This window comes from Cebus imitator, unplaced genomic scaffold, assembly GCF_001604975.1.
Source record: "Cebus imitator isolate Cc_AM_T3 unplaced genomic scaffold, Cebus_imitator-1.0 Scaffold97, whole genome shotgun sequence".
In the NCBI taxonomy this organism is placed as follows: Eukaryota; Metazoa; Chordata; class Mammalia; order Primates; family Cebidae; genus Cebus; species Cebus imitator.
This window is the reverse complement of record NW_016107412.1, coordinates 557,955-576,829: the sequence shown is the minus strand read 5'-3', so window position 1 is coordinate 576,829 and position 18,875 is coordinate 557,955. Positions and strand designations below refer to the sequence as shown.

The 18,875-nt window shown below is 43.6% G+C and overlaps 1 protein-coding gene across 5 annotated transcripts in view; it reads left to right on the top strand.

The window, feature by feature from the left end:
• Positions 1-18,875, top strand: part of SYN3 (synapsin III) — a 493,419-nt gene that overhangs the window by 127,571 nt on the left and 346,973 nt on the right. The window lies entirely within an intron of this gene.

Sequence of the window (18,875 nt, the reverse complement as noted above, 5' to 3'; positions counted from 1 at the left end):
AATCACAGCATTTGTTCACCACATGATGGCTTGGCTCCTATTCAGTTTCCTGGGGAGAGCCATACAGCCATCTTTTATTACCACCCTTGGAGCTGAGAGAAAGAAACATAAAGAGATAAAGTGACTGTGTGGGTTGCATTTGCTTCCTGCCTGTGCCGCCTCCATGCTCCTGCTGCCCCTCACCCTGGGCCCCCACAGGTGTCAGGGCAAGGTTGAGCCCATTCTTTGTCTCCCATCTGGCAGCATTTATTCTCTCTGCGCTTCTCTCCAGCAAACACTGAAGCAGGAGAAGAGTCAAGATGATTGTGTAAGGTTGTGCAGCCTGTGCACTGCACAAAGGCATACGGTGTCCTCCAAATAGGGGTTGAAAATCAGCCTGATGTCTGCTCACCTGTGCTCTAGCTTGGGGCTGCCTCCGCCCTTTTTCTAATTTGGACAGATGTCTTATAGGTCAGTAGGAAAGGCCGGAGAACGTGGCTTGCAGGAAAGAACATTGTATAACCCTGGGCTCTGATAACCAAATACTTCCTCTTGGTGTGGGATCTGGATTTGCGAAGAGGCCCAGACCCCAGACTGCTCACACCAACCAGAGCTCCTATAAGCATAAATCACTACAGTCATCATTAGCAACTCTTCTATCTAGACTTGGAAACTCCTTGAGCAAATTGCTTTGACCCTATGTCTGCATGTGAATTATTGGGTCAAGAGCAAAGCAGTTTAGGCAGGTTGTTAAGACCACAAGCCTGCAGTTAAGTTGACCTGGATTCAGGTTCTCCCTCTGTCACTTACTATTAGTGTGACCTAAGTGCACTTACTTCACCTCTCTGAGCCTCAGCTCCCTCACCTGTGAAACAGAATGGTACTTAGAAGGGTTAGCCATAATCCGCAGCCATGATAAAAATGGCTAGCATCAATTGCTTACTATGTGCCTGCCACTGTTCTAAGCACATTTAGAGAGATTAATTCCTTGAGTCTTCTGAACAACTTACTTTCCAGATGAAGAATCTGAGCCACCAAGAGGTTAACGATTAGGTTGGTGCAAAAGTAATTGTGATGTTTGCCATTACTTTCTTTTTTTTTTCTTCCCCACACTTTTTATTTGTTAATTCTGCTGCTCCACTCTTCTTCGGATGTGGCCCCTGCTGCCTCTGACATGCACGCATTAGCAGGGCCTCTCTCACTGAGGCTCCACACGCAATTACATTTGCACCAACCAAATAACTTGTTGAAGGTCACACAGCTGCTCAGTTGGTGTAGCTGGGGTTTGAATCAGAGCTCTCTACTAACTCTTAAAGGACACAGAAGTAAAGTCCAGTCCCTCGCACAAAGAAAGTACTTAATAAATAATAGCCATTACTGTTATCAGCAGTGGCAGCTGTAGCTACCAGCATCCAAGGCTGTCAGGGCAGATCGTTCATCACATCATGTGGTTCTCAAACCCTGTTCCACAGAGGCGTCTCTTAGTTTCTTTGAGCTTTTGGGGGGTATGGGATAGAGTGGGCAGAATTCCAGCTCCCCTCTCCATACCCCCACCTCTTTGAACCAGAAAATTAGTTCCACTTTCATCTATTTATATCTCAAAATTCCAAGTAAAAATTTTTCTGAAAAAGAGTTCCGCTGCCACGCAAAAGTTTAGAAACTCGTGGGCTAGCCTAACCCATTCGTTTCAAAATAAATGTGCCACAGAGAGGGCAAGTAGCGTGCTCAATGACACACAGAGTGAGTTGGAGATTGTGCCAGGGCAGAACTATTTCCTGATTCCCAGAGCAGTGGCTTTTTGCTAAGCCTCCTTCAAGGTCTTGTTTTTTCCCCTCCAGTGCCAACCCGGAGAATGTATTTTGCTTGCATTTCCCAGAGCCCCTCATTCCAACGCACCCTCTCCAAGTCTCCGAGCACACCGCCTATATGTGTGTCTCCTCATGCAAATGCTGACAGGTACCCCCAGTCCCAGGCCGACTGATCTGGGCACTGCCCTGCTTCACAGAGGTGAGTCTGCGAGGCTAGGCTCACGCTACTGGCTCTGTCTCTTGTCATGATGGTTGGACCTGAGCTCAAAGAGGAGAGAGAAGGCTGACAGGTTCATAGTGTTAATGGGATACATTTGAGAAATGCTAAACCAACAGTGTTTGGAAATTCAGGCCAGCAGCCAGGCACTGAGCTGGCCAAATTTCAGCTGGGGGGGAAGTAAGGGAGGCGGTATATTCTGAGACAGAATTAGAGTGTCTTTTAAAAACTGGATGAAGACATTGTTTGTTCAAGACCCTGGGAGCACAAAGATAAACATGCATAATGGATTTGGGGTCTTTTAGCAAACGGTTCTCCTAAACTGTCTCCATCATCATAATAAAGAATTGCTGCCATCCACAGAGGCCTACTGTGTGCTGGGCAGCTCTGCCTAGATTCTGTCCCTGTAGTAAACTAGTGCACAGATTAGGAAGCTGAGGTTCAGAGAGGCAAAGTCGTTTGCTCAGGGTCACACAGCTAATGATTGTGAAGGAACCGGGATTTAACCTGCACTTAACCAGTGGGGTATATCCAGTGTTCTACACTGAAGCTCAGAGAGTGAGGCTATGTCCACAGCCAGAAGAAAACAGAGATGGGGTATGAATGCAGGTGTATCTCTAAAGACCATGACTTGTCTACTGTACCTTGCTCTGTACCTCCCTCATGGGTGCCTATGCGTCCTTTTTTCCCAGGGTTTAGCATGCTGCCTAGTCCAGGCAGGGGGGTCCATAAATGTTGACTGGATGAATGAATGAGTGAACCTCAGTGTATCATATTGTGATGAGGCCTATCAAGCCTAAAGAAAGAGTTAGATAGGCCTTACTTGGGAATGTCCAGTCTTTATCTCGAGGTCTCATTGCTATGGTAATCTTCCCTAACAGCCTAAATTAATTGATAGGTTTAGGGTTTCTTAGGATGTCTTAATTCTCTCTTTATCTAGTGTTCTGCCTATCTCAAGTTAGTTAGAGTGTCTCAGTGGTCTCCATTTAAATCCATAGCATTAACCAGCTTAAACTGCTTTGCCCTTGACCCTAGAGGTCACGGTCCTAGTCTGTTTTCAGCTTTGCAACCCATGTGGTCTCTCACTGCTACTTAACTCTGTCATTATGGCATGACATACACGGTTCACATATGATTAAGTAGAGCTGTGTCCTAATTAAACTTTATTTACAAAAACAGGTGGTAAGCCAGATAGGGCCTATGGGCTATAATTCACCAACCTCTGGTTAAAAGTATGGCCTCGAGTGAGATGTGGAGCATATCTGTAGTTCTAGCTACTTGGGAGGGTGAGGTGGGAGGATCACTTGAACCCAGGAGTTGAAGATTGCAGTGAGATGTGATCATACCACCACAGTCCAGCCTGGGTGACAGAGAGAGACAAAAAGAAAAAGAAAAAAGAAACAAAACGGAAAGAAATAAAGAAAGGGAGGGAGGGAGGGAAGGAAAGAAGGAAGGAATGGAAGGAAGGGAGGGAGGGAGGAAGGCAGGCAGGCAGGCAGGAAGGAAGGAAGGAAAGAAGGAAAGAAAGGCTGGGTGAGGTGGCTCATGTCTGTAATCCCAGCACGTTGGGAGGTTGAGGCAGGCAGATCACTTGAGGTCAGGAGTTCAAGGTCAGCCTGGACAACATGGGGAAACCCTGTCTCTACTAAAAATATAAAAAATAGCCAGGTGTGGTGGGCGCCTGTAATCCCAGCTACTCAGGAGGCTGAGTCAGGAGAATCACTTGAACCTGAGAGGTGGAGGTTGCAGTGAGGCAAGATTGTACCACCGCACTCCAGCCTGGGCGACAGAGTAAGACTCTGTCTCAAAAAAAAAAGGAAAGAAAGAAAAGAAAAGAAAGAAAGAAAACAGGTATGACCTCTTGGTGTATGACAGTCTGGGTTAAAAATCCCCACTCCAGCCCTTACTGGCTGTGTTGGCATTGAACAAATTATAAGACTTCTGTGTGATTTAGTTTCACCATTTATAAAAAGTGGATGATAATGATACTTCCCTTGTAGGAAGATTGCAAGGAATAAAATAATACTTATAAGGCACTTAAAAATTAGTGTCTGGTACTCTATAATTGTCAGCCTCTATAATCCTTAGTTACCCACAGAGTGGCATGTGTGACCTTGTAATGATATTAATACAAGCCTTTTAGGGCCATGTATGGTAAGAATTGGATGAGGTCATTTATGTAAGCTCCATTAGAGCAAGGTTTTTAGTATTTTGTTCTTTTTTGTTTTTTATTTCCCTCAAAACTATTTACAAAAACAGGTGGCCAGCCCATGTGCCATAACTTGTTAATTTGATTTTTTAAAATATTACACTAAAATACTGTTTCCCTTGATGACTGAATTTTTTGGCTCCCTACTCCCACCCCCATTCAGTTCCCAAGGTGAGTGCTTCACTTACCTCCCAGCCTGGCCAGATCTTAGAGTAGTTCCTGGCATATAGTAGGCATTTGCTGAATGTTTGTTGAATGCATGAAAGTACCTGGAAATGGGGCCTAGCACAGAGTGAGTCTTCAATAAATGGAACTTCCCACAGTGTTTGCATGCTGTAGGAAAGTTCCGAGAGGCAAAGTCACTTGCTCAGGGTCACACAGCTAATGGTTGTGAAGGAACCAGGATTTAACCTACCCTTACCCCTGCCCTTTAGATGTCAAGCTTGTGAATCAGACTGCCTGGGTCTATGTTCTGGCCCAGCCACTTACTGTGTGGCTTTTTACAGCTTCTTAGCCTCTCTGTGCCTCAGTTCCCTTATATGTAATTCTAGGCTAGTGAAAGTGCCTCCCTTGTAAGGATGTTGTGAGGATATTAAATGACTTAATTCACTTAAAATGCTTACAGGAATCTGGGACACAAGACAAGCACACAATAGATGTTAATGTATCTATTAATTAATGGTAGGAGTGTAAATTAGTTCAACCATTGTGGAAGACAGTGTGTTGATTCCTCAAGGATCTAGAATCAGAAATACCATTTGACTAAGCAATCCCATTACTGAGTATATACCCAAGGGATTATAAATCATTCTACTATAAAGACACATGCACACATATGTTTATTACAGCAATATTTACAATAGCAAAGACTTGGAACCAACCAAAATGCCCATCAGTGATACACTGGATAAAGAAAGTGTGGCACATATACACCATGGAATACTATGCAGCCATAAAAAAGAATGAGTTCATGTTCTTTGCAGGGACATGGATAAACCTGGAAGCCATCATTCTCAGCAAACTAACACAGGAACAGAAAACCAAACACCGCATGTTCTCACTCATTAGTGGGAGTTGAACGATGAGACCATATGGACACAGGGAGGGGAACATCATACCTCAGGGCCTGTTGGGGGGTTAGGAGCAAGGGGAGGGAGAGCATTAGGACAAATATCTAATGCATGCGGGCCTTAAAACCTAGATGACGGGTTGATAGGTACAGCAAACCGCCATGGCACATATATACCTATGTAACAAACCTGCACATTCTGCACATGTATCCCAGAACTTAAAGTTAAAAAAATAGATATTAATATCTTTATTATTTTTCCTCTGGGGTTCAGAGTCACTGATGGGCAAAATGGCAGAAATGAATAGGGCAGCTAAGGAAGAACTAGGTAGAATCATTTCAAAGAAGTGGGATTTTCCGTTTTTAAATCCTGGTGAGCATTAGAACTATCTGACAAGCTTGGTTACATGAAGTTTCCTGTTCCCCACTCCAAGAGATCTTGATTCATTATGTTTGAGGCCCGAGAATCCCCTTTTTCATAAGTGAGCTGTGTTGCAGAGGGTCCCAGGAGCACACATTGAGAAATGCCAGATCTTTGTTTGTAGGGAAAGACTTTTTTTCTCTTCCAGGACGTGCGGCTTCCTGAGAACAACCAGACCAGCTACTTCCTGCCGCTTTTCTTCCCTCTGTGTCCTTGGAGGGGATCTGCTTCCAGGTGGGGTCAGTTAGTTTTAGCTGCTCCTAGGTCTTTCCCATGGGCCTCCAGCTGTGCAAAACTTGGAATTTTTGTACCAGGATTTCCCAGTTAGAACATCCAGGGCTCTGCCAATGATACCAAACCTGCTGCACCCTTCTGTGAATATCAGATCTCTCTGCCATGGGACGCCCTGCAAGCTGAGTTTTCCCTAGGAGACCTGACTCTGTGATTAATGACTGTTAAAGGGCATGAAGCCCTTGGAGGGGGTGCCGGCATCTCTTCTTCAAGATCCAGGGAAGTGAGTGCAGCTTGAATCTCAGGCCAGAGCTGCCTGTATAGGAGGACAGAGGCAGAGTGGAGGGAATACAGGCGCTTGCAGCCACACAGACCTGCTTCAGACTCTGTGGCTCTGGTACTTATCAGCTATATGGGAGCCTTGGTTAAGTGACTTAGTGTCCGTATGCATCTTAGGTTCCACTTCTTTAACCAGATAGAATCATGCCCTCCTGGCAGTGTGCCTGTGAGAATCAAATGCTGTGTGAAAGCAAAACACCCAACCAGTGTCTGGAGCACAGGAAGTGCTCAGAGCGTAACTGTGTCTGCAGTCAGGAATTTTGAGGTGGGGTGGAGGGTGGCAGCCAAGGTAGGTCTCTTTCCCTCTGTCCCCCTTTGTCTTCCAGACCATGCAGACTCTATGCCTTTCTCTCTGGCACATTTGTTGGTTCCCTACGTGTGGTTTTTGTCCTCCCAACCAGATTGCAGGCTCCAGTGAAGTTGCAAGCTAAAGAAATGCTGTGTGTCACTTTGCCACTCCCCTAAAGTTTATTGAATACAAACTTTATAGGAAACAACTAAAGGTGGTCAATTCCAGTTTCTCTGTTCTTTTCCCCAAAATACCTTATTTGTATCCTGCTTCATTTCATGACTAAGTGAAATAATGTGGGAAAGTGTCTGACTCATACAAAATATTTCTTTTTGTGAGAGTATAGCAAATTAGAGCTGGCAAAAGACTCTAAGTTTACTTAATTCCACCCTATGGGTTTATAGATGAGAAAACTGAAGCTCAGAGAGGGGAAGGGGCTTGCAATTGGGGGTTCTCATCTGAACCACAGAACACAAAAGCACATAATGATGACTATTTTCACAGTTCTCCGAGGGATGATATATAATTTGTACCATTATCCATGGACAGGAGGGAAGATAATTCAAAGAATGCCTTACAACATTGATACTTTATTTTCTACCAGGATAACTGAGAAGGGCTGAGCAAATGATACCAGAGCTGTGGCTAGCCCAGACATCTTACCCCACCTGAAAGATTCCCACAGTGGACAAGAGTCACAGCCCAGTGTTGAGTGGAGTGGAAGGAAGAAACCATCCCATTGCTTGTCCAAGTGCTTTATAAAATCCCAAGACTCTATGTGCATAAGGAGATTTTTCTGCCTGTTTGGAGGATGGTAGAAAAAACTGTCACATGTACAAGCAAAATGCCTCTAAAACCCAAATTTTACTATGTATATTAGGGCAGCCTGTCTGTTATGAAAACAAACAAAAAAAAGCAAACAAACTTGGTGGTCTAACACACAAGAAGCCTATGTCTCTTTCACTCAAGAGTTGAGTGTGGCATTCAGCAGATGACCTTCTGCAGAGTTCCTCAGGAATCCAATCAGGCACCTTTCATCTGTGGCTCCCCCATTGCTAGGTGCTCAGAGCCCTCTGCAGACTAGCTGCATCTGCTAGCCAAGGGAGGAGGAGAGGATAGACTACTTGGAAAGATTTTATGGGCCAGGCCTGGCAAAGCCATATAGTAGTATCACTAGCATTCCATTCATCCCATTGGCCAGAGCTCAGTCACATGCTCACACTCAACCACGAGGCCTACTGGGAAATGTAGTCCAGATAGATACCCAGGCAGAAAAAGAAATAAGTTTGACCAAATATCTCTGCATGCTGTATAACTTTAAACCAGTCTCATTTATTACCCATCTTCAAACCAAGGAAATGAGACCTGCTTACATCAGACTTGTGCCAAGGATCAAGAGAAATAATGTCTGTTGCAGTGCTCTGAAGCACTAAATACAGGTGAACTGCTATTATTAATTTCACCACCTCCTGAATGCCTGGCCCTGGGCCCAGTATGTAGTAGGCCCAAAACAAACCATTGTACAGTTGATGGTCTTCCCACCAGCCTCCTGAATGCATGCTTTGCTCCAGCTCGCTGGTGTTTGGTTCACACACACATCTTTTTGACAAGTCACTCATTGTTATCAGTCATTGCCGATTGCCCCTGCCAGCTATGAGCTGGAACACAGGAAGGGTTTTATCTGAAGCCTGAGACATCCTGAAAGGATGAAGCCTCCCTTCTTGGGTCCCTGGAAGGCTGCCCATTGCACCTCACATTCTTTACAGCCTGGAGGCCGATGGTAACTATGAGCTCTGTGAGGGGCTACAGCAGCCAGCTATGGAGGCTGCTGCTGATGTGCGAAGCTCATGGCTTGTGGCCTAGAGACCTCGGTTCTTTTCCCAAGCCCCCTCCCCCCGACCCACAGGCTCTAGTGTTGCTCAGAAGGAGAAGGAAAAGGCACCAGAGAAGCTGTCAAAACTTGATCATCAGTGGTGTGCCCAGTTCCCTGTACTATATGTAAGTGGGTGTTTTGAATGTTTAAGACACAGAACTTGTTAGATGGGTATTTTTTTTAAAAAATGAATGTTTAAGACAAAGATCATCTTTCAGGTTATAACAGCTTGCACTTACATAATGTTTGCTATGTGCCAGGCATGTTAATTTAGTCTTCAAAACAATCCTGTGAGATAGAGATAATTATAGCAATTTTATAGAGGAGAAAATTGGAGCACCAAACATTCACTGGCCTTACCCAAGATCAGTCACAGGAGGGTCCCTTCAGTCAGGGCAAGGACTTTATAGCTCACCATAGTCTCCACCACTCCCTAATGTATCCCAGACATAGAGACTAAGCATCAATTATCATTTCTCTGTACTTGAAAAGCAGTAGAGAGTGTGTTACTTAAGACTACGATACTGAATCCAGACCACCACAGTTTAAATTCTGGCACTGTCACATTTTATCCATGTAAACTGGGAAAGTTGCTAACTGCTCTAAACCTCAGTGTCTTCGGTAAAATACAACCAGAACTATGAGCTTTTTTTTTTTTTTTTTTGCCTCCTGGGTTGTTTTTTTTTTTTTTTTTTTTTTTTTTTTTTTTTTTTTTTTTTTTTTTTTTTTTTTTGCCTCCTGGGGTTATAATGCAGCATACTAGTTTGCAAACTCTGAGTTGAGATATATTTAAATCTTGTCTATTTGCCAACAGATGTGGAAAATGGAGCTCAGAAAGTTCCAGTAATTTTCCCATGGTCAGTGATGGTATCTAATCTTCAGTTAGAACCTAGGCCCATAAACCTGCCCATGAATCCCATCCTCCTGGCATTTGCTTGTTTTATAAAAGCCTCTATTCTCAGAACCTGGTATGAATGCTTTGGAGTGAATAGCGCTACCATTGACCATAAGCAAGGTACTGCCTGAGCCTCTATTTTCTCATCTGAAAAATAGGCTAATAAAAAAAAAACAATGTATTTTTCACATGATTTCGGAGATTGAATGGAAGAGGTATTTCAAACGGCTTCCTCCACCTTTAGACCTTGGAGGTATTGGCCAGTCTTGCCTAGAACACCCTTGTTGCCATCCCAGCTCCAGAAAATATCCTTGGCATGGCCAACCCACACCCATCTTCCTGATTCCTTGTTACTACTCACTTGTGCTTAGAAACTCTCACTGACTGCATTCTCCCTTGACTCAGGCCAGCCTGGAATATGGGGCTGCATGGACTATAAACTCATCATATTGTTTCAAATTGTTTCATATTGTCTTGCTTAAGAATTTATCCCCAGAACCAAGCCCTATGCTCATGCAAAATAAATGTGTGTTGGGAACAGCCACCACCTAGGGGGCTGCCTGGAATGTGCCTCCACTTCCTTCCCTTGGTGAGGAATTTGATGCAAAGTTGGGGTTCTCCTGGTTCCATTCTTATGTGGCCTGACAAAGCTGTGCAGCCTCCCAGGTCTCATAGATGTCTCTGGGCCCTTTCCAGGAGGGGACACTGCTCTCCTCAGAAGAGCAAAGATGCTGGGAGGCAGAAGCTGGGCTGTTCTCCCCTCCAGTAGCTTCAGCTCCAGCCAGCAAGGCTGGCCCAGCTCAGATAATGATTGGTTGACATTGTAAGACAGAAAAACCATGTAGCCCTTGGGTTTCCAAATGCAGTGTTTGCAGCTAGACTGTCTGGGTTTGAATACTGGCAGGACTGCTTCCCAGTTGTGTGTCCTCGGGCAAGCTAGTAAAAACTCACTGGCCCCAGTTTCCTCATCTGTAAAATGGGAACTGACTTCAGAGTGTTGTCCTGGGGATTAAGGAAATAAAACCTGTAAAGCACTTACACGAGGATATGGTACATATTAGGCATATTGAAAGCATTTGATAATAGAAAGCTAAATATGTGAAGCAGGATGCATGACTGATCATTATGAGGGGAGCTCCAAGACAAGCAGGATGACTGTGAGCTGTGCAGTGAGGGAAGAGTTCACGGAGATAAGAAATTGGTCTTGAGCCTGAAATAAGGGCGAAGATTCTCTTTCGTGGCAGGAAGTAAGAAGCAGTAACATTTATGTAGCATCAGCTAAAAGCCAGACACTGTACTACATGCTTGCTAATTCAGTGCTCATGACCCAGTGAGAAAACTGTTGTTCAGATGGATTAAGTATCACCCAAAGACCCAGCCTATAAGAAGCACAATTAAGATTTGAACTCAGATCTCACTGGCTCCAAAGCCTGTTTTCCAGCACTTATCTATACCAGAAAAGTGGCACTTTGTCACACACAACCGTGTATTAGTCAATGTTCAAGTACTTGTTACGTTATTAAAATGCCAACTCATTCACAAGCCCTTAAGCATACGCCATCTACATGCTCCCAGTACCCAGCTAGACTGATCAGCATTAAAGACTGCAAATTGCATAACTTTGCATCATCACATTTTCCTGTCCTAACACCCATTCATTCAACTAACATTTATGAGTGCTAACTCTGTGCTAGATACATCTGTTAGATGCTGTTGCTACATCAGTAAACCAAATATTTTCTCTGCCATCATGTAGTTTATAGTCTAATGGACAAGGGGCAGATATTGATCAAATAATTAAATGTGCCATCTTAGAATATAAGTAGGAAAGTACTAGGCACTAAGTCTTCCCAGAAAAAATGCTAAATAAATGTCAATTTCCTGGCTAGGATGGAGAGATAATGACCATAGTATACATGTCCAGGTATTTAAATCCTCAGGAAAAAAAAAAAATACAGACAGTCTGACAGGCATTCCACTGGGAAACTGGGGATAAAGTGAGGAGTATATACAGCTCTTGGTCTCATAGAGCTTACAGTCTAATACGGGAGCTGCCATGTCACTTATAAATGAATAGTACAACTATCAAAGTCTTTGCAAAAGGCTAGTTGGTCAAAAAAAGGATTTCTCTGTTAAAATATAGAAGGAATGGATTTTTGTTGTTGTTGTTCACTGCCAAATCCTTTAGAAGAACACCCGGCACAGGGTATTTATTCAACAAATCTTTATTGAATGACAACAAGTTTGTGGAGATTGAATGGAAAAGGTATTTCAAACAGCTTCCTCTATCTTCAGACCTTGGAGGTATTGGCCAGTCTTGCCTGGAATACCCTTGTTGCCATCCCAACTCCAGAAAATATCCTTGGCATGGCCAACTCACACCCATCTTGATTCCTTGTCACTGCTGTCTTGTGCTTAGAAACTACATTCTTCCTTGACTTAGCCCAGCCTGGAATTTGGGGGCTGCATGGACTAGAAACTCATCATATTGTTTCAAAATGTTTCAGTTGTTTCATATTATCTTTCTTAAGAATTTATCCCCAGAACCAAGCCCTATGCTCATGCAAAATAAATGTATGTTGGGAATAGCCACCACCTAGGGGGCTGCCTGGAATGTGCCTCCACTTCCTTCCCTTGGTGAGGAATTTGGTGCAAAGTTGGGGTTCTCCTGCTTACAAAAGGATTTCTTCTCTTAAACCCCATTTCAAACCACTGCTCTGTTGATAATATAAGCAACGTTCTTAGCACGGTGCCCTGTGTACAGTAAGTGCTCAATATGTGTTAATTATTGCCATTTTCATTGTACGCTGGCTCAGTCCATAGGCATCAGAAGAGTGTGTAAGGGGGCTGCTGTTTGTGAATCACCCACTAGGAGCCAGGTACAGTACTTGATGCTAACTATAACTTACCTTGGTTAATCGTCCTAATCAGGTCAATCTACCATCTCCCTTTTATAGCTGAAGACACTGAAACTTAGAGAGGTCAGCTACTTACCTATGGTCACACAGGTTGTAAGAACTAAGCTAGGACACCAGCCCATTTCTCAATGGCCCAGATTCCTCCCTCCCCAAGACATGCACACATACACAGGTGTATACATAGGAATTTCACTGTTTTTTTTCTACCAGACTGGCTATCTTGGTTCCATTCAGTCCTGACAACAGTGCCATTTCTTCCTTTGATGAATGTTTACTGAGCACCTGCTATGTGTGAAGCCCTCTATTAAGCCTCAGGAGATGGAAGTAAATGGGCACAGTGCCTGCTGCAAATGTATGCAGATAGGTGGACAACAGATGAGTAACCACAAGTGTGATGCGATTACCAAAGGGAGAAATGAGAGTGAACTCTGGGGACATGTAATTATCCCCCTTAAATAGATGAGGAAACTGGGGTTCATGTAGGTTAAAGACTTGATCAAGCCTGGGCAACATAGTGAAACCCTGTCTCTACAAAATATAAAAACAATAGCTGGGTGTGGTGGCACCTGCCTGTAGTCCTGGCTACTTGGGAGGCTGAGGCGGGAGGATCACTTGAGTCCAGGAGTTCAAGGCTATAGTGAGCTATGATTGCACCACTGCATTCCAGCCTGGGTAACAGAGCAAGACCCTGTCCCCCCGACCCCCTAAAAAAAAGACTTGCTCAAAAATCACAAAGCAAATAAGATAGCTAAAATTTAACATGTGCTGACTACATGCCAGGCATTTTTTTTTTTTAACTCACTAAATCCTCTTATCAACTCTGTGAGGTAAGTGCTATTATTATCTTCAGTTTCCACAAAGAATCTGAGTCACAGACCATGAAAGTAACTTACCTGAGATGATAAAGCTAAGAAGTGGCTGAGTCAGGATCTGAACCCAGATCATCAAGCTCTAGACCTTGTGTTCTTAACCCTCTGAATTCAGGTCTGACACCATGACTGCCTTCTCTGCAGGATGGGAGGCTGGCAGGGAAACAGGTTTACAATGCCTGCCCATTAGGCATCCTGGGAACGCCCTCCATGTGTAACTGTGTTTGTCATCACTGAGACTCTGCTTCAGGAAGGCAAGGACCCGGTTCCCAGGCAGGGATAAGCTGCATGTAGCATCCAAGACAGCAGCCCAGCTCTTAAAGCACCTCCTTGCATGCATGAGACTCCCTAAGTGTGGTCCTCAGATCTCAGGAGATTAGAGGGAGAGTCATGCTTCAGGAATCTGAGACTTCAGAGAAGAAAGCAGCAGGTTTGCTGGCACTCTTATCTCACATGCATGGGTGCCAGGTCCAGGTACTCACATTCTAGAGAGGCCTCTAGTGCTCAGCGGTAGGGCAGGTGGCCTGGCCAGGGTGGAGTCAGGAGCAAGTTGTTCACAACCTACTTGGCCCAGGTAGTGGTAACATTGGAGACTCAAAGGGGACCAGAAAGCGTCTTCTGTGTAACAGTTCCTATAGCTCAAGGCCTCAGAGAGAGACATAGGTTAAAGCCCTTTTCAGGAGACCAGAGTGGGGATAGGGGCATAGGTTACCAAACATCACCGGAAAATACATGACTTCTGAGCCACCACTTTGATGATAAATATCTTGCATTTTTTAAAGTTGTTTAAGAAAAGTTAGAGACTATGTTGACTTGCATCGTCTGAGGTAAGCCTTACCATAAACCCATGACCACTCAACTGTAAAAGGAGAATTACACACATCTTTGAACAAGGCAAGGGCCACAAAGAGATCACATGTGGAAAAAATTTCACATTTACTCTTTTTTCACAAAGTTGTTAGAATTCATGAAAATGCTTTAAAAACCATAAAATGCTATGAAATGTTCTCTTTTCCCATTTTATTTCGCTGTAATTAATTTCAAATTCTGAGGCTAGCCCCAAATTGCCTAGTTTATTTGACTAACATGTTACTATGTTTTTATCATCTACCTATTTATCTAAGTGTTCTGGGGACAGTTAAGTTTTTAGCCTTTATGACTCATGACAATGAGCGGCTAAGTTTACCTTATTTATTTTTATTTTTTGAGACAAAGCCTTACTCTGTCACTCAGGCTGGAGTACAGTTGCATAACCTCAACTCACTGCAGTCTCTGCCTCCTGGGTTCAAGCCATTCTCCTGCCTCAGCCTCCCAAGTAGCTGGGACTACAAGCACATGCCACCATGCCCGGTTAATTTTTGTGTTTTTTCAGAGGCGTTGCGGTTTCTCCATGTCAGCCAGGCTGGTCTTGAACTCCTCGCTTCAAGTGATCCTCCCACCTCAGCATCTCAAAGTGCTGGGATTACAGGCCAAGTTTAGTTTAGAATTAAGAAGTAAAATGGTTCTTTCTGTATTCAATTATACAAGTGTATCTTTATAGTTTCAATATTATATTTGTATGTGTATGTGTCTTGCCTTGAAAACTAGACTCTAAGCTCCCAGAAGTCTTGGCCTATGTCTAGTTCTTAGCTATATTAGCATTTATTGAGCATTTTTCTATGTGCTGAGCACTATTCTAAGGGCCTTACATGGATTACTAATCTTCCCAACAACCCTATTAAATATTAATAGTACTAGTATGACCCTTGTTATACTCAGAGAGATTACATAACAGGCTGGGATGGTGAGCCTGGGCTTCCAAGTTGGGCAGCCTGGCCCCAGAGTCCCTACTCTTTTTTTTTTTTTTTCTTACTTTAGGTGTATACTATATCGAGCATTTTTCCCCATGTTATCCCTCCCCCGCCTCTGCTGTCCCTCCCCTACTCCCCCTAACTGCCCCCCAGTGTGTGATACTCCTCTCCCTGAGTCCACATGTTCTCATTGTTCAACACCCACCTATGAGTGAGAACATGTGGTGTTTGGTTTTCTGTTCTTGTGTCAGTCTGCTGAGAATGATGGCTTACAGATTCATCCAAGTCCCTACAAAGGACATGAACTCATCGTTTTTTACGGCTGCATAGTATTCCATGTGTATATGTACCACATTTTCTTTGTCCAGTCTATCATTGATGGGCATTTGGGTTGGTTCCAGGTCTTTGCTATTGCAGTGAACATACGTGTGCATGTGCCTTTATAGTAGAATGATTTATAGTTCTTTGGGTATATACCCAGTAATGGGATTGCTGGGTCAAATGGAATTTCTAATTCTCTTAAGCACTACTCTGTGACTCCCTTTGAGCTCCTCACTCAGGGCCCTGCATCTAGGAAACACTTGGAAGTGTTTGTTGGTTTCATTTAAGGCCATTGTATAACCCAAGAAATAAGGCTCAGAGATGGGGGATAACTGCATGGGTCAGGAATGTTTTTAGCTGCAAGAAACAGAAAACCTGACATGTAGCAGCATAGGCAATAAAGACATTTCTTTCTCTCACACAGCAAGAGTCTAGGTGTTTCCAGATTTGGTGCAGTGAGAGATTTACCGTCAAGGATCAGGGCACTCTTGGTCATTCTTTCCTGTCATCTTTAGATTATTGGCATTTTGTTATCATGTTCAATACTATACTGTCTGTATTAGCCTGAGTCTCCAGAGTAAAAGGACCAATAGTAGATGTTAGGTAAATAGATAGATAGATGTACATGCAGGTGTAGCTACAGATTTACTATGAGGAATTGGCTAACTGGATTATGGAATCTGAGAATTCCAGGATCTGCAGTTGGCAAGCTGGAGACCCAAGAGAGCCAGTGGAGCGTGTTCCAGTCTGAGTCTAAGTCTACAGTCAGGAAGAGACATGTCCTAGCTTTCAACACACCCGCTAATAAAAATTATTAATTACTCATTGATTATCCCACACCATCTAACCTTTCTATGTGATGAAACTTCGGCTCACTTCTTGGTGCCTGCATAGTCCTCCAGTTCATTACAGGATTATTCTTGGTCATGCCCTACACACTAGACACTTAACTGCCTTCCCCTCAGTCACTCATATCAGCCGAGATGTAAACTACAGCTGAATGGTTTTCATGCTAATGGTGCTTCAATACTTTTCATCTGCCTCTTCTTACACTGAAGGTTATACTACGGATCATTTACATTTCTAGAAACCCCTGAAATATTGGCATTATCCTCCTACTTGCAACTCCGACTTCAGCAGTCAGGCAGGGAGACAGAATTCTCTCTTACTCAGCTTTTTATTCTATGTAGGTCTCCAGTAGATCTGATGAAGCCTACCCACAATGGCTGGGACAACCTGTGTTAGTCAGTCTACAGATCCAAATGCAAATCTCATCGAGAAACACCCTTACAGTCATACCTAGAATAACATTTAATCAGATGTTTGAACACCTGTAGCCCAGTCAAATTGACACATAAGATGAAGCATCATGCTGTCCCAACTTGACTGCCACAGGTGGAGGCATCATGTCAATGTCAGGTCAGAAGGAAAGGGTTATGCATGGTGACTCTTCTCCTCTCAGGCCTCCTCCTTTAAGGGAGCAAACACTTTCCCAAAAGTCCCTAGCTGATTTCTGTGTTGGCCTCATTGGTCAGAATTGGGTCCCATGTCACTAGCACTAGTTACAAGGGAGTCTGGCAAGATTATATCTGGATTTCCACCCTCTGCAATAGAAAGAGACAAATGAGAAGAAGATTCAGTTGTTGGGTTAGCCAACCAACAGCATTTATCACAGCAGCCTGTGCAAAGTCACAGAATCAGTAGTAGGAACAGAATTAGGACCCTTGACTATAATATTTCTATAATATTTAAAAGAGAAGGACATTTTATTCCCTAGGCTACAATTTGGTGACTGAAGCCTTCACTCCACTGTTCCTCCAATTTTTGTTTCTTAGCAGTGATTCACCAGACCCTTGCTCTCAGCTTATTGTGTAGAAGACATAAGTATTTATTACAAGGTGAAGACTTTCAAAGGATAATCGACACACAAGCAGGCCAGTAACAGGGGCCCAGGATCCCATCTACACTAGAACAAGACTGGATATCCAGTTGAACAAATGCTTGAGTGCCCACTATCGGACTGTCATAGTGTAGGCTGTGATAATGTTGCAAGAAAGAATGTACTATCATCTGTACCTTCTGAAGGACTGAGGGCCATGAGAGAGGAATGTATGGGATACAGTGAAGCCCAGCGAGGGACAGACCAGCTCATTACCACGTTCAAAGAAGACTTCCGTTGCAAGGAAGGGGATGTTGAAGCCAAGCCTGGAAGGATGAGTAGGTATTTTCCAAGCAGACAAAATAGAGGAGAGCATTTTCATCCAAGGGAACAGCCTATGCATATAGTGGAGATGTGGGCCAGTTGGGTTTGCTTAGGCCTAACCAGACTTTGGAGTAAAAATGCTCCTTCCCCACACGTGGACAATCAATCATACAGCTGCGAAGTGCTTATACAACTATTATTGGAATTCTTTAATTCCTAATCTCTACTTACTGCCAAACTCTACCGATTTTTAAGACTACTGAAGGGTTGACTCTTCCAGGAGACTATATCAGCCTCAACTGACATAGGTTCCTTCCTCTGCTCCTGTGGTGTCCTCACCATTTCTTTTGCCATGTTAGCAATGTCTGTGTCTATGTGAGTCTCTTCCAGGGCTCCATGAGCTCTGTGACAGCAAAGGCTATGTCTCATGCATCTCCACAGCCAAGTGCCTAGGGCAGTGCCAAGTATCCAATTAATCCCAATATGTAGTTGAAGAATTGAGTAAATGGATAATGCTCTGGGAGGTGGGCAGAGCAAACATGATTATTCTCATATGCAAATGGAGGAAATGCAGATGAAAAAGGGTCAGAGTGTTGGGCCCCTGGTCATATGAGTGAGAGACTGAGACTAGAACCCAGGCAAGCTGACCCTGATTTAGATCTTTCTATTCTACCATGTTGTCTCCAGAAAAAGCAGGACCCATCTCTTTTATTTTATAGGGTCCAGAAATAGATTCCAGACTATCAGAATTTCTGGCCATCTCCTGGTTTCTTCTTCTCCCAAGCTTCTCTTTATGGTCCTGTTTCTTATATTCTCTAAGCTTCTCCTCTCTTTTTTCCTTAAATTCACTTCTCTAAGTTTTCAGTATTCACTTATTTACCTAGCCCATCCCAGAAATAGACAGTTTCCCCCAGATTACCTCCAGTCTCTAGCAAACTGGCATTCGTGAAGCCTCCCTGATAACCCAGGGACAAAGAACTCTTCATCATCTTCCTGGCTATGACCTACAGCAGAAGACTGGAGATGGGAGATGAGTGGGAGGTAATCTGGGGGCTGTGGGTGGCTGTGGTATCCAGTTTATATGTCCATTTAGCAGAAATGAATTCCTAGACCACCTCTTTAAAATAGGTCTCTCCAGTACTTTACTTTCAGGGATCATAAACTACATCTCTCTCATGCTGGTACCAATGTCTGGTTTTTAATACTTAAGAGTCTCCAGTTTCCTTCACAGCACTCATCACAATTTGTAATTGCATGTGTGTGTTTACATAGGTTTTGGATTTTGTCATGTCCCACACTATCCTACAAGACCAAGAATCACATCTATCCCATTCACCTCTGTATCCTGAACTCCCAGCACATTGCTTAGAATAGGTGCAGGGCAAGGATATTTGTTGAATAAGACAATGACTGTGCACAGAGTGGCTTTTTTTTTTTTTTTTTT